The sequence below is a fragment of the Rattus norvegicus genome, chromosome 8, assembly GCF_021556685.1.
Source record: "Rattus norvegicus strain SHRSP/BbbUtx chromosome 8, alternate assembly SHRSP_T2T, whole genome shotgun sequence".
Taxonomy (NCBI): Eukaryota; Metazoa; Chordata; class Mammalia; order Rodentia; family Muridae; genus Rattus; species Rattus norvegicus.
In genome coordinates this window covers 91880109-91896486 of record NC_141541.1, presented here as the reverse complement: position 1 = coordinate 91896486, position 16378 = coordinate 91880109, and the positions used below count along the sequence as shown (strand labels likewise).

At 40.3% G+C, this 16378-nt stretch overlaps 1 long non-coding RNA gene and 1 pseudogene across 2 annotated transcripts in view; one reads left to right on the top strand and one right to left on the bottom strand.

Annotated features, from left to right (window-relative positions):
- LOC148004274 (uncharacterized) overlaps positions 1-7950 on the top strand; it is a 48663-nt gene extending 40713 nt beyond the window's left edge. Inside the window, exons 3-4 of one of the 2 annotated variants that reach the window (XR_015627360.1) lie at positions 2021-2097; positions 4789-7950. This is a non-coding gene — a long non-coding RNA (uncharacterized LOC148004274). The remainder of the gene's footprint in view (positions 1-2020; positions 2098-4788) is intronic. The other variant, XR_015627361.1, reaches the window with a different exon arrangement.
- Positions 7951-12370: 4420 nt separating this feature from the next.
- LOC148004273 (platelet-activating factor acetylhydrolase IB subunit alpha2 pseudogene) lies at positions 12371-16025 on the bottom strand (annotated as a pseudogene).
- Positions 16026-16378: the final 353 nt, after the last annotated feature.

Here is a 16378-nt window from a genome sequence, read left to right as displayed (position 1 = left end):
GTCAGAGTGGGCCATATGTAGAGATAAACTAGCAAGCTACTATCCACAGATATGTTTGATTCAGCCTCCATACTGTGGTGTAACACGTCTGATTAATAAATATGAAGAATGGTGTATGTATAAATTAAGTTAGTATACAAGGTTTTACACACACACACACACACACACACACACACACACACAACTTAGAGTGAAAATACCTGAACACTCCTGCCTCTGTTGGCACTAAAGTAATCTTCACTTGGATTATTAGTTGACAACAGACTATTAGCCAATGTGTGTCTCATTATTATGAGATAGCTGAACACAGTTGCATCAGTGCACGGCAAGCCTGCCTAACCTTGGTCTCTGGATGAGAGAGAAAGGAGAGTATTGTTGCTAAAGCTGCCTCTTGGATCTAGAGTCTTAGATATCATCTCATTTAAACCTCACAATAAGGCCAGAAATTAGGGGCTTATAGGCAAGGAAAGAAAAGTAGAGAAAAAAACAAACAAACAAACAATTTAGTTCATGTTAGGCAGCTACTATGTAACAGGCCCACCATACAGAAATCGGTACTAGTGACTTAAAAATCCATATGCTATCAATTTCTCATTTCCTTGGAGAAATAAGCTCTCTACAAAAGGAAAAGAATGTTATTAGTCATTAGACTCTCAGAGGTATGCACCAAATTAATGATCCATTTTTTAATGTTTGAGATTCTATGGGGAAATAGTGGCCTATAACACAATATTTCAAGCTTTAAAATATAGATAACTTTTAAGTAAAATGATGTTATTATTTCCCAGTGAGCACTATCATTTCTTGTTCAGCAGCAGACATATTAGAGACTCAAATTAATGTGGCCCAGCCAGACATAGTTTTCTCTTCAGATAATTGTCTGTGAAGAAGTATTCTAGGGCTGCTATGGTGGCTTCGTGTGGGCAGGTCCCAGGCACTCATCAATTCCACCACCGTGTCATGGAGTTTCCATCACATGGTACAAGACAGCCTCCTGCAATGTCTGTAAACCAGGCACAAGGTGGAGGTAGGGAAAAAACACTTCCTTTTCAAGGATATCATTTTGAAACTCACACATTATTTTCACTTGCATCTCACTAACAAGCTTAATAAAACCCGAGGAATGACTCTATTAGCTAAGGTGACATGTGCAAAATTAAAATTGTATCATGAAAGAAGGAGGAGGAACCAAAACTATGAGGCAACTAACCATCAGACACATCGTATAACCCTAAAAAAGATGGGGCCACCACTTCACCAATGTGGATGCATATTTTCTTACTCTTTGCCATGCCTTCTGTTTCGTTAGATTGGCCAAGGTCCTCAGACTTTTCAACAGATCATTGGTTCTTATACTTGTCCCAGAGATAATAATTCTAGTATATAGATGAGTTTCTCCAAGCTATCGCTCCACAAATAGTGTTCTTGCAACATGTATCTAAGTAGTAAATAGCTTAGTGTTAATTCTAAGAATCCGTGACTTGGATGTTGCCCACAACCATGCACACAATTAGGAATATCACCAGAACATAACCTATCTCAAACAGAGCCTCCCTGGAAAGTAATCATTTATACCGAAAAACAAATATATGACTAAGGTCTGCCTCATAGGTGGGAGATTTGATACTCTTAGCTGGAAAACTCTCCTTATGACGAAATGCCAATAAAAATGACAAAAGATAAAGGTGATGGATGGGTGCTCCTGTGAAATTTAAATCTTCCCAGTTAGTCACAAATACATTATTGCGTGCATCTGAAGTGTCACCCAGTGTCTAGGATTGAGAAAAATAAATGGTTCATTCAATTTAGAAAGTATCGCTGCAAACAGCTTGTGTCAAACACTGTAACAAATGATAGGAATATCTCAGTAAGCAGGGAGAGTGTTTTATAACCTCATACGGTTTATAGCTAGCAGAATTGAGTCTCTACCATAAAGCACGACACCCACGGTCTCACCTTAAAATGCCTCAAAACAAGGTGGATGAGTTAGTCGCCCATCTTCTCTTTCTTCTCCTCTCAGCTGACGGCTCCAACAAACCTACACGATATTGATGTGTTCGCTCACAGTTCTTTATCTAAGAATGCCAAACCTGAGAGGTAAGCTGAAGTATTTTTAGTTTATTTTAAATTTTATGCTAACAGGTATTGCTATTATTGTAGCATAAGCAGTTTTCATACTAAAAATTACTTGCCTATCTATGATTGCAATTCAAATAGACACTGTAGACACTGCTGTTTTAAGAATGTCAACTGTAATATCTATGTGAGTGTGTATACGTACATGTTTCTAACTAGTAAAAGCCGTGTCTTAAGAAACCCAACTTCTTAAAGAAACTTCTATGGTGATCAGTAAATAAACTACTATTCTAAGTGATTAAACATAACCATTAGTGATTTAAGATTAATAAGCCAATTAAGTGCTAAGGCAATTACTCAAAATGAGGGTGTCCAGTTAAAGTAGCTGAATGGAAAGCCACCATGATGAACCACAGCAGGCTGCCTGACGAACTCCTCTGGGGCCACCGACAGTTCAAAAGAAGAAACAAGTAATTAGGAATTGCTTCAGGACATGTCTTACAGAAGTGGGATGACCAAAAAACATCATAGGACTAAAAAGAAGAAGGTAGGAAACAAAAGAGAAAATATTCCTTGTTTGTTGTTATGTTTTGAAACATGGTCTCACTAGGAAGTCCTACCATTCCCGGAGTTCACACAGTAGACCAGGCTGGCCTCAAATTCACAGAGATCCTTCTGACCCTGCCTCCCAAATTCTGGGACTAAGTATGTGCCACTGTGTGTGGCCTATTTCTTTATTTTGCTCTAATAAAAGTAATGCCTTTGGGGCTGGAGGTTTGGCTCAGTGGTAGAGCGCTTGCCTAGCAAGCACAAGGCCCTGGGTTCGGTCCCCAGCTCTGGAAAAGGAAAAAAAAAAAAGTAATGCCTTTGATGCAGTTAAATTCAGAGCAAGGATTCATTGTCTGCTTGCCCTTGGTTCTGGAAGCACTCCAAGTAGAATGATGTGAGATTTATTTTTTTCTGGGCATGGTTGAGAGTCCATGACTTGGTTTACATTTCAAAGACAAAGATCAGGTCACTAACAACTACAAAGAGCATTGCTCAGGGAGCAGCCAACACAGGGGATTGGTGAGTGTTCCTATCTTAAGGCATTTCCTCTCTCTGATACAAGGAATCACAGCATGAATTTACCAAGTCCCCTCTCTCTCTTCCTTATTTATTGGTATTTATACCACCAGCACTGTTTTTCTTACATAGATTTAAAATTATATTTTAGAATTGTTTTCCCATTTTGATTAGCATCACTTGGTTGTGGATTTTACAACCAAAATAGTGGATTTCAGTATGATATTTCACACATACATATAATATATTTAAGATTTTTTTATTTGTTTCTTATTTACTTTAACCTTATTCGTGTGTTGATTCATTTATTTATTTTCACATTTTGAGTTGCATCTTTCATGCAGGCTAAACTGGCTTGCTTCTGACACTCTTGCTTTTGCATTTGCCTTGCATGTCCTAAGCTTACAGAAATGTACCACCATACCCAGTCAGGCACCTCCTCCTGCAATCAGAAGTAGGAAAAATGAGAAAGTTGGAGGCTTCTTTTGGTATTTCACAAGCTTATCTTCTGGCTACTGCTTTGCCAGTCCAAGTGGTGGACTGTCGCCATCTGAAATTTGTCATGCTATCCCAAGTTGGGATATGTCATCAACCAGCTCCACACAGAACTCTGGGCCTGGGAGTGAGAGAAGGGAATCTTGGTCAGGACAAGATATGATGCTCCTGGCGAATAAGCTGCTCCAGGAGAAAAGCAAAAAGCTGGGCACAAAAATCCCAGTCCTTGGAAGGTTGAGGCAGGAGGATGACAACTTCTATGTCAGATGGGGCTACACAGAAAGAAATAATGTAGGATATGAATTTAAGAGGATGGCCATTATAAGGGCCACAGAATGGGCTAAAAGACCATGGAGGGTACGGGTAAAACAAAGACTGGGGATACGGATCTCCGGAAAAGCATTTGTCTACCCTGTGCCTCCACATCTCCAAAAAGGAGAAGGAGCAGGCTGCAAGTCCAGGCATTTGAAACCACAAGAGAACAGTAAGAAGGCAGAGGATTAACTTGGCAAACATAACACGCAGTCGGAATCCCTGAGAGAGAAATAAATTATTAAACTGAAAACAGCAGGAAGGAAATCTCTACAGGCCAGAGACTGAGCTAGCAAGTGCTGGTCCAGAGGCTCAAAACTCTGCTTTTATTAGGATGGCCAACCATGCTCCCTTACTTCTTTTCCATCTGTATTCAGGATACTTTCTCGTTCCTCATGTTTAGCCTTGGTCTAGGTGATCTTCAACATTCCAAATGCAACAGCTGGTTTTAATCGTTGTGCAAGGTCCTCATTTATTCTTCAGTGCTTTTAATTTTAAACCGAGAGTGATATTAATATCACTCCTGTCTTTTTCATGTGCATTTGTTTGCTGTTTTGGCTATCTGTTTTACTATTGTTGTTGTTATTAGTTAGATCTTTATTAGATGAAGATATCATCTTGGTATGTAGTGCAGGCCTGCTTTGTTAGCATCCTTGGTACCAGGATTATGGGTGCAGACTTCCATGCCTGGCTTATCCTTCATTGTTTGAAAATCTATTTTCATCCTTTTATTCTAAGTTGTTTGCCATTTGGTTTTGTCTTTTAACTACTTTGACTGTCTGTGACTATTAATGGAGAGAGAAAAAAAAATCAGTCCATTGTCTTTGTGTTTTTTGACAGACTGCCTTGGACTTCTGTGGTAGGCGACAAGTCCTCTCTAAGAACAAGAGTGTTAGGAAGAAGGGATGTGAACATCACTCCCAAAACTCCAGGGAAAGTCGGACCAACATGACAGTGAAAATTATAAAGCAAAATGTACCGGAAATGGAAGAACTTCCAGGCCCGCTGGTGGACACCTGTAATCCCAATGTCTGAGCTGCAAAGGGAGCAAGAGCTCAAGGATCTCAAATTTGAAGGCAGACTAGATCAAAAAGAGGCTGAAATAGAGTTCTTCCAGTATCGACTCCATTCTGCAGACAGATCAGTACTAACTTCATTCAACAGATACATGGAGACTCTGAAGTCCCTTTCAGTAAACAGCATTCATGATATATACGCAAAATCAATCAGGCATTTGGCCAAAAAGAAAAGCTCAACACACTGAAGCTGGAAGGAAGAATGTGTAGTTGTTTCCAGTTTGTCTACTTTAATCATACATAGAAAAAGAAAAGGTATAATGTATGCTTTAACATTTGCAAATTTATCATATAAATCAGAAAGACTGAAAAAGGTAACATCGCATTCCGGAGAACACCCTGGAGTAGAACAAAATGAACTGCACTCAAAGCGAACGCACAGCTTTCTTTAAATAAACTAGGAAGAATTAATCGCAATAAAAGATGAAAATAAGTACATTAAAAATAAAAAGCCAAAACAAAGCAGAAAGGAAAAATTAATTTAGAGACCATTTTTCTTTTTTGAGACCAATAAAGCAGATAAACTCCCTATGAACCCAATTAAAGAGAGAATGCACACACGCGAGGCACTTTTTAAAAAATAAACAGGCTTAGAACTGAAGAAATAGACTCGGAGATCCAGGAGAGTTCCAAAGACTTACAAGGTATGAGGCTTCCAGTTCATTGGCTGCAAATTGGAACACACAGAGGAAGTGAACAATTTCCTAACAAAATATAAATTACTTAAATTGCCAATCACTGAAGACATCTGCATGATGATTAAGAATGATTCTTGGAAAAAGGAACAAAGACCAGATGGGTTTAATCTTTAAAAAACAGATGATTCCAGTGTGATTTAAATATTTCCAGGCCATGGGGGAAAAATATCTCCTCAAGTCATTGTGCAAAGACAGATTAATTTTGATTCCAGAGTGTGATGTGGACATAAAAGAATATGTAAGATCCATCTCGCTTAAGAATACAGACATAAAAAATTTTAACTAAGATGCTAAAAATAACATGTTGTTGTATCTTTGACTCATATCAGACACATGGCCCTAGTCTAACTGAAGATTTCTTTTAGAAGCACCAGGTAAAAGTAAATGGGCAAGGCTTGGTGTAGGGAGAGAAGCTGACTGTGGATAATAAAGGTACAACTGTGGATAATAAAGGTAGCGATAAGCACCATGTCTCATCAAAGTGTGGAACTGCTCATAGACCATTGAGTCCTCCCCAAGAGCTTAGCTACCAGCCATAGCACCCTCTGTCTGATACTTGGGCAGCTGGGGAAATAATTCCACTGATACAGAAACCTGAGAAGGATACCTCAGCATCCATCATGCTCCAGTGACTAGAGTTTCCGAGGGATACAGCATGAATTAGAATTTATTCTTGATTGCAAGTGTGCTTTGCCATCAGAAGAAGCCTATCATTATAATTCTATGCATCAACAAACTTGGAAAAATATATTAAGACTTTATAATTAGGGCTGAGGAAATCGCTCAGGGGTAGAGTGTCTGCCTAGCATGTATGAAACTCTGGGTTCAATTCCTTGATCGACATACAAAAATTATCATTGCTATTAGATGCTGAAATCGGGCACGTGCTCCATTTGTCAATCTTTCAACTCCTTCCTGCCTGTTATTGTTTCCTCGTATTGATCTTAGTAGAGAGGATGAATAGGAATATGTATATATATATACATATACATATATATATACATACATACACATACACATACACATACACATGCACATACACACACACACACACACACACATATATATATATACATATATATATGTATATATATATATGTATATATATATATATATATGATGTGATCCCGGCTCTGAGAAATATACTTACATTTGCCCCCAAATGGTTAAGGAAGCATGCACACTTAGAGGTTTCTTTTGTGTAGGCAAGTGCTACACAGTTCTCATTTAATTAAACGGTCTCTCCCTACACCAGTCTCTTGCTCTCCTCTTAACACACTGCCAATATCCCCTGGAAACATTTAAGTCTGGAAGGACCAATGTAATTGAGAATACGGGAAATTTTAAAAATGAACTATGATCACTTGCCCCGAGACAAAGTGTGTGTATTGCTAGAAGGTTGGTAAAAGGATACGCAGAGCAACACTGGGTGGGAGGGGCATTGAATGAGGGCTGTTCGTACTCCAGTTAATGTACCTTAGCAATGGCAAGTATCAGCCCACACACAAGCACACATGCACCCGCACACATGAATGCACACATATGCATGTACACACATGCATGCGCACATCCATGCTCCTCCCTTCATAATAACAAAAGTTTAAAGTGAGATGTAATGAGTGCTAAAGCTTCAGTGAAGACTTTCAAAGTACAACAATACGAAACCTTAAATACTAAAACATCTGTGCAATCTAAGTCTCTTGCAGATGCAGAACACGTCTCAGAGATGAGCCTGAACTCTTGTCTTTTCAGATTAAGGGAGAATCTCCCTCTCTGGAAAGACTGAGTTCTAAGTAGCTTACACTAGTGATGGCTAGACCTGCCCTGTCTAGGATTCACCACCAGTTCTCAGAGTACATCCATGCTAGCCAAACACAGTTTGACCGGCACACATTTGGTGATCTGAGGACAGCATCTCGGGACTTGGTTCTCTCCTTATCTTTGAAGCAGAGTCTCTATTGTTATTTCTGACGCTGTGCTTCATAATCTGTGTCCATTCTGTCTACACCTCCTAGCTCATGATTGGAATGCTGAGATCACAGGCCCACGTCACCACATCTAGGGTGTTTCTGTGTGGGTTCCAGGTATCCAATTCAGGTCAGGTCCCCAGGTTAGCATAGACAGTGCTTTTACCACCTTACCCAGGTATAATTTTTTCAATACTTTCGAGTATTGCTAAAAGTTAATCAATTCTTTTACATACATGCATGCATGCATACATATATACATATATGAGTAGTTGGAAAATTTTTAGTAAGTTGCTGGTGGTATTTTCTTGGTATTCACATTATGTGAAATAGTATACAGTAGACAAAGACCATAGTAGGTCTACACACATTTTGTTTGTTTGCATTTGTCACTAGGGAGATAAAAGGAAAGGGCGGGGCATTGAAGAGGATTCTCTAAGGCAATGAAGAAGTTAAGCAGCTGAGGAAGGCATCTGGTTGACACTGAGCTCTGGTCCAGATGAGCTCCTTGGATTCTTTCCCAGCCTCATTTTGCCAAGAGATACCCTGTCACATAATGTTCTATGGATAGCCAGAACATTGCTAAAGAAACGTAAATAATTCTGACATACAGCAGATCTCGAATGCTTTATGAGAGACAGACATTTGTTGGAACACCAGATAATTAATCACGCATTTTCCGTCTATTTTGTGTGATTTCTCAATCGTTTCTTTTCACCTTAACTTCATATGACATGACTCCTTAGGTGGGAAGCTGTATTATTACACTTGACCACAAGAGGATGGTGGGTATACAAATTTTGCTTTCACGACATTTTTCATACCTTTGTTAGCTCGGAGTGACACATCTCTATCAAACCGTCCTAATATCCTAGGTCACATGGTTAGGCTGTAATGCTAAAGAAAACAAAACTAAACTAAAAGTATACATCATTGAATCATTTTTTTGCAAGTAGGGTTGTCTTTTGTTTGTATCTTACTCATTTAAAAACTAACAATTGGGTGTCAGCAAGATGGCTCAGTAACTTTGTCCTCCACTGCATCTGTGGGTTCACGTCTTTATGCAGGAAGGCAGGTACAGGATAGAACGAGGCCTGTCATTGGATGAGAAGGAAGGATGAGCAGGAGAAAAGTTTAAGAAAGAGGAGGAGTGAGGAGAAGGAGCTGGGAGAACATGGCAGCAGATGTTAAGATTCTTCTCTGTGTATAGATACAGGTTATTATGACTGTTTTTAAGGGATAGGTGTGTACAGGATTTTGTGCTGTCTAGATGGGCAAGTTTTATCTTGTCAATTGGATCAGAGGTTATCGTGTGGTGTGTTCTTTCATGTGGCGACTTAAGTTCAAGAGAAGGTGCAGTGGCAGGATGCACCAAGCCCGCCACAGAATTGGGATGTGTATGCCTGGCGTGATAACAACCGGCCAAGGGAATTGTGAGTGGAAGCAAAGTAGTGTGACAAGGTACCATGCTGGAATGGCTGGTGGACCGTCCAGGCTAGAGAGTACCATGGGGGTCATCGTGGAGCCGCTGAGATAAATTAGCGCTAGTTCCTATGGCCTGCTGGAGCTGGAACCAGCGAGAGAACAACTACCTTGGTACATCTGGTCGCACATTTTTTATTTTTTACCGATACATGGATTTGGGCTACAAATTCTCCCTTCTTCTAACTCTAGCAACCTGTGATCAGACTGGGCTTCTATGTGCATTGGACTGCATACATAACTGCTTTAAGCAATGAAATAAATTTCTCCTTCCCTTAACAACATCAAATGAAGAGTTTTCATTCCAACATACTCAGTTTTATCCAGTGTAAGGGTAGAGGGACTCATCTGGCCTAAACTAATTCCTGACACACCGGCAATAAGACAAACTCTGTCCTCTGAGCAAACTCAGAGAAAAGGCCCTATTTACCATCTAAAGCCTACGCAGAAGGTTACAATCAAATGCATTGTGGGAAACAGCATGTGCAAGGAGCAAAAACTTATATAACCTAAGCCCATCAATCAAATTAGAGAATTACCTTCACTAAGCCCCTTAATAACCAAACTCCCCCAACACTAATCAGGCTTGTGGCGGTTTGAGTGAGAGTGGCCTTCACAGGCTCATCTATTTGAATGTTTGGTCACCAGGGAGTGGAACTTTTTGTAAGGATTAGAAGGATTAGTAGGTGTGGCCGTGTTGGAGGAAGTGTGTCACAGGAGATAGGCTCTGAGATTTCAAAAGCCCATGCCAGCCAGACACCTCTCTCTCTCTCTCTCTCTCTCTCTCTCTCTCTCTCTCTCTCTCTCTCTCTCTCTCTCTCTCTCTCTCTCTCCTCCCCCCTCAATGCACCTATCAGCTACTGCTCAGGGCCATATGTGTCCTAAACTACCGCACCGGCGAGCGAGCCCTCAGCTAAATGCTTTGTTTCATAAGAATGGCTTCGGGCCCGGTGCACCAGAACAGTAAGTAAGACAGGGCTTTTGAGGACTCTCTTAGTCATGCGGCTCGGTGTCTGACAGCACAGTCTGATCTCTAACAGTCGCTTTTGGATAAAGTTTTCTTGCTTCTTTGTAATCTCTGTGCACATTTATTATAGTTTATATTATATTACATATATTATATACATAAATTGTCATGTATTCTACGTAGTTAAATATTTCTATATTAATATATTGTAATTTAATATCATCTATTTTAATTTACATTATATAATTTGTATAATATAATATATAAACATATTTATCATATACCTATATAATTATATACTATATAGTCATATATTTATATATCATATAAAACATTGTATATTATAATTCTTTTTTTTGCATATCAGCAATAGGACAGAGTTTTATTTAAAAGGCTAGTGGCTCAAATGCTATTGCTTGAAGAGCTCTGGCAGGTATAAAAACGTAGTAACACATGTGGGGGAGCTGAAGGCCAGGCCATAGGACTAATTCATCCTTGGTCAAGAGAAACTACAAGCGCCTGCTGTAGGAGTGACCTAATGGACTCATTTGGACCATAATCCTATTCTCTGAGGATCACAGGAACACCTGGGTCAAAAATGTTCTTTTTACACACAAAATTATGGCTTAATTAAGTCTCCTTCCTAAAATTATACTCAGTTCAGAAAACAATGTCTTGAAAAACTCAAGAACTTGGGCTACTAAAAAAGTAAAAGGGAATTTCGCTGTAGTAGACAATATTGGTAAACACCGTGTGTATTTTCCTGTTGCTAATGAAGACATGATACATTCATGATGCTGTGTGTTAAATTCTACACAGATGCTCACCAGGAAAAAAAACACTTCAACTTCTATCTTTCTCCGTCAGGTGGGTCTCAGCACAAACCAACAGTTCCTCTAACAGCAGATAGCCTAGATTACAGACAGCTATTGAATGTGACCATTGAGCAAAACCATTGCAGAGCACATTCAGTGAGTTACCTCAGTCCCCGACCTGGTCCAGTTTGAAATGTGTGTAGATCGTTTATGGACAACCAATAATGTATTATTTTCTCAAGCTGCAGTTTGCATAGCTCAAGCAAACCAGACGCAATGTAAGGAGCTCTCTTGAAATCTCGACCAAGACACTAAATCATATAAGGAGCCTTAAACGATCAGTGAGCCATCTCCATGGTGGTGCCCGCCTTTACTCTCAGTCCTCAGGAGGCAGAGGCAGGCAGGTCTCTGTGAGTTCAACACTAACCTGGCCTACAAGCAAACTCCAGGCCAGGCAGAGCTATACTGTGAGACCCTGTCTCCTGGACCAAAAAAGGAACCTAGTTTATCTTTACTAAAATGGTAGAATAAAGATAGCACATCTAAAGCCAGGTGTGGTGGGAACACTCCTTTAATTTTAGCGCTTGGGAAGCAGAGGCAAGTGCTCCCTGAGTTCAAGGCCAGCCTGGTCTACAGAGCCTCAGGATAGCCAGGACTATACAGAGACACCCTGTTTCAGAAAAGAAAAACAAAAAAGGGGGAAAAAAGAGACATAGATAGCACATCTATTGTGAGAGCAGTTTCACTGTTTCCGGTGGGGGGGAAAACATTTTTTTACTGATAGAATTTAAGAATTAAACCAATAAACAAACAAACAAACAAGCAAACAAACAAACATATCTCGGGATTACCTCAGTGGCAGAGCACTTGCTTAGTATGTGCTAAGCCCCGGGTTTGATTCCAGTACTGTAAAATATATCTATTTATATATAATATATATAAAACGAAAACAAACACATACACCTTAAAATAATATAAAACTTGAAATAACATCAGGCATTATGGAATGGGAAACAATTTTGACACCACCCCCCACCTCCTACAAAACAAAGGAAAACAACAGGTTGGGGGGATGGTGACAAGCAGAACTCTGGTGATTAACATTACACAGACCCTGCATCCCAGAACACCACAGAGTGAGTTATATATTAGTAAGATTGTCCTGACGGCAGTGCAAGTCCTAGATCAAAAATGAGATGAAGGGGAAGCAGAAAGGCTGCATGCATGGGTCTATTACAGTCATGATATTGAGCAGCAGTAAGAACTCTATCCCAGTCCTCAGACATTGTTTGCACTGCTTAGGACTGAGAGGAACAAACTCACTTGTAACTATAGCATTTCGCATAGTGGAGTGACAAGCATGTTTAATCTGATGCTCGATGTTAATAAAAATACTGAGCATACATGAATCAAACAACACAACACAACACACTAACTCATGAGCCTTAAAACTGGACCAAAAATAAGTTTAAAGCCAAGTAGCTGTGATAATTATCACACATGACATAATCCATAGAAAAAAGGGCCAAGAAAAGAATCTTCATATTGTACTCTTGCTTGATGTTGTCCTAGGAAAAACAGTGATAATTCTATAAGTGTGACATAAACAACTAAAAAGTCCCCTTCTGGTTTCAAATGAATCTTCCTTGGCTAATTTTTCTCCTCTCTCAAACAAACCTTTACATACAGGACCAATTTAAATCCTTCCTCCCCTTCAAACCTACAAGCACCCAGGAACATTGTACAGTGCAAAGTGCCTTAAGAAAGGATTCTGTAGTGCCAGTGATCTAACTGATCTGAGGAAGCTGGGATGCTGTTAACACTGATGGGGCCAGTCAAGCAATGGTGGTCTGCTTCTCCTCTGGTGTTTCCTCCAGCAACTGCATGATCAGTTCGTGGAGGGGATTGCAGATCTTTGCATAGCCCCCTCCTGTGAGATGAAGTAAATCAAACATGTCATGGCAGGAGATGGCACCATCCAAGTGCACGAAGCCCCCATCTATATCCAGGAGCTGCACCTTGGCAAGCTTCGGCAGGGAAACCTTGAGAAGCTGGTTCACCTTGGCATTCTTTTGTCTTAAAGGGTTGGGCTTCTCACCTCGAGGTAACAGACCTTGGCCTGTGGCTGCCGCGTGTTTATAAGTTGTACAATAGCCTCAATTCCACCTGCTACTTCTTCTGCTGTATTTTCATGGTTGTTTGTTCCTACCCAGACAACAATGGCTTTAGGCTTAATGTTCTCCAGCTCTCCCTCTTTTAGTGTCCATAAAACATGTCATGTGTGTCTCCCCCAGTTCCGAAATTAAGAGCATGAAGTGGGGAAAACAGCTCCCGCCATATCTCGTAATGCTGCATTAACTGTACCACGGAGTCTCCCACAAACAACACGTCCGGCTCTTTGTCTTTACAGTCCAGAACAAACCTATTATGCTGAAACATCCAGCTGTCACCTCCTTGAATATCTTCTGCTGCATGTGGAATAGCTGCTGGGTTCGAGTCTCCTTGGCTCATTCAACACAGAGGCAGAGGGTCCGTACTGGCCCTCAGCGGGTATGGTGCAGGCTGGCTGCGCTTCAGTCGCTCGCTTGATCCCGATGGCTGCATCCCCTCCTTGGACCCTAGCACCAACCAGCAGTGCTATAAATTCTTTTAATAACAAGCCAAGAACAAGAAACAGTAGAAGGTCCCAGGTCCCCACTACTGCCAGCAGTACTGTGAAGAGAGACTACCAGGGTAGATGATAAATAATTCCAAGCACAGACAGGTAAGGAAAGAATGAGGCCATGAAGTGTGGTTGATAGGAGTCATCAAATTTCATTAAATACTGAGTAAGTTGCATCTTTTGGACAGATGTTTGTATATTAATTACAATTTAATTACTAGATAATTTAAGTACTAGACATGCTTCTGCTGTGAGAAATATGGCTGTGGATGATAAATTCCTGAGGACCTGCCATGGAACTGATCTGTTACTGATCTCCACACCTTTAAATGGCTCAGGAGCCTGCGGTGTGGGACTCGTGTCTTCCAGGAATGATATCAGCATGGTCATCTCGAACCCAGAGCAAATGTGGCTAACCATACTCAGGAGAGCCTTAAAAAGCTGGGTCTATCTGTCAGCATTCCATCAAAGAAAAAGGATGTACGGAGAATCATTAGATCCTCACCTGAGACTCCAGCCACTGGACTCTTCCTGCCTCCCCTTATCCCCCATTTCATATATTCTTGCCCCATCTGCATGTGATCTTAAGGAATGGTACAGTAGATAGGAGTTGAAACATTAGTTGGAGAAAGAGTCCAAGGAGCTTTCTAGAGTCACTAGCTCTGCTAGGGGTGGGCTTTTTAGTGAGGCAGCTGAGAGAGGCATCCATGGCCCTGTTAATAGTCCCTCACCCACACTCTTGTAAGTAAGCCCAGTAAACTCTGGCTCACTGAGATACATTTGGGAAGGATCATCTCTTTGGTATGTCATTGTCCTTCCTGTCTGAGATGAATAAACAGAGTCCACAGAATACATCATGAAAAATAACTGTATTGGTTACTTTTCTCATCACTGTGACTGAAGCCAGGACTGACCATCAGTTAACAGTGGTATACTTTATTTTGACTCACAGTTTCAGAGGGGATATCTAGTTCACCACAGTGGAGAAGGAATGGCAGCCAAGCAACTCTATTAGAGGCAATGGGAGAACTTGGCAGTGGTTTATTAATATGGCAACAGAATAGAAGAGTTAAATAATTCTCTGGGTTTCCAGCATGATTTTTAATATTTAAATCCTTACTGGTGAGAGTGAATGTAGGTGATATGTCAACTTTTGTCCATTGGGGACCAAGTTCTCCCCTCATTTCCACTCAGTCACTTCTATGGAGAGCCCTTTTTAAAAAGTACCAATTTAGATGAGCCACTCGAGTCCTAAATTCGATGATTCCACCTGTCTCTGTCTGCGTCCTTAGCTGACCCTGTGCCACAGCTCTCTGTACCAAGATCTCATGGGGGAGAGCTGCACTCCCAGAAGTGCTGTCACACAGGCTTACAGGAGGATCAAGCCACTAATGGAGACAGGAAGACCACCTAACACCAGAGATAACCAGGAGGCAGGATAAGCAGGAGGCAAGTGCATGAAACTAAGCAACAGAAACTAAGTTCACCAGGCATCTTCAGAACCCAGTTCCCCCACCACAGCAAGTCCTGGAAAACCAAAACACTGGAAAAGCAAGGTTTTGATTTAAAATCACATCTCATGATGATGTTAGAAGACTTTAAGAAGGACGTAAAAAACTCCCTTAAAGAAATACAGGACAACACAAGGAAACAAATAGATGCCCTAAAGAGGAAATACAAAAATCCCTTCAAGAATTACAGGAAAACACAACCAAACAGATGAAGGAATTGAACAAAACCATCAAGGATCTAAAAATGGAATTATAAACAATAAAGAAATCACAAAGGGAAACAACCCTGGAGATAGAAACCTAGGGAAGAGATGAGGAGTGAAAGATACAAGCATCACCAACAGAATACAAGAGATAGAAGAGAGAATCTCAGGCAGAAGATGCCATAGAAAACATTGACACAACAGTCAAAGAAAATGCAAAATACGAAAAGCTCCTAACCCAAAACATCTAGGAAATCCAGGACAAAATGAGAAGATCAAACCTAAGGATAATAGGCATAGAAGAGAGCAAAGACTCCCAGCTCAAAGGACCAGTAAATATCTTCAACAAAACTGTAGAAGAAAACTTCCCTAAGCTAAAGAAAGAGATGCCCATAAACATACAAGAAGCCTAGAGAATCCCAAATAGATTGGACCAGAAAAGAAATTCCTCCTGTCACATAATAGTCAAAACACCAAATGCACAAAACAAAGACAGAACATTAATAGCAGTAAGGGAGAAAGGTCAAGTAATATGTAAAGTCAGACCTATCAGAATCACACCAGACTTCTTACCAGAGACTATGAAAGGCAGAAGGTTGTGGGAAGATGTCAAACAGACCCTAAGAGAACACAAATGTCAGCCCAGGCTACTATATCCAGGAAAACACTCAATTACCATAGATAGAGAAACCAAGATATTCCATGACAAAACCAAATTTATACAATATCTTTCCACAAATCCAGCCCTACAAAGTATAATATATGGAAACCTCCAACACAAATTGGGAAACTACACCCTAGAAAAAGCAAGAAAGTAATCTTCTTTTAACTAAACCAAAAGAAGACAGACTCACAAACATCATTCCACCTCTAACAAAAGTAATAGGAAAAAACAATCATTGGTCCCTAATATCTCTGAACATCAATGGACTCAATTCCCCAATTAAAAGGCATAGACTAACAGATTAGATATATAAATAGGACCCAGCATTCTCCTGCATACAGGAAACACATCACAGTGACAAAGACAAATATTTTCTCAGAGTGAA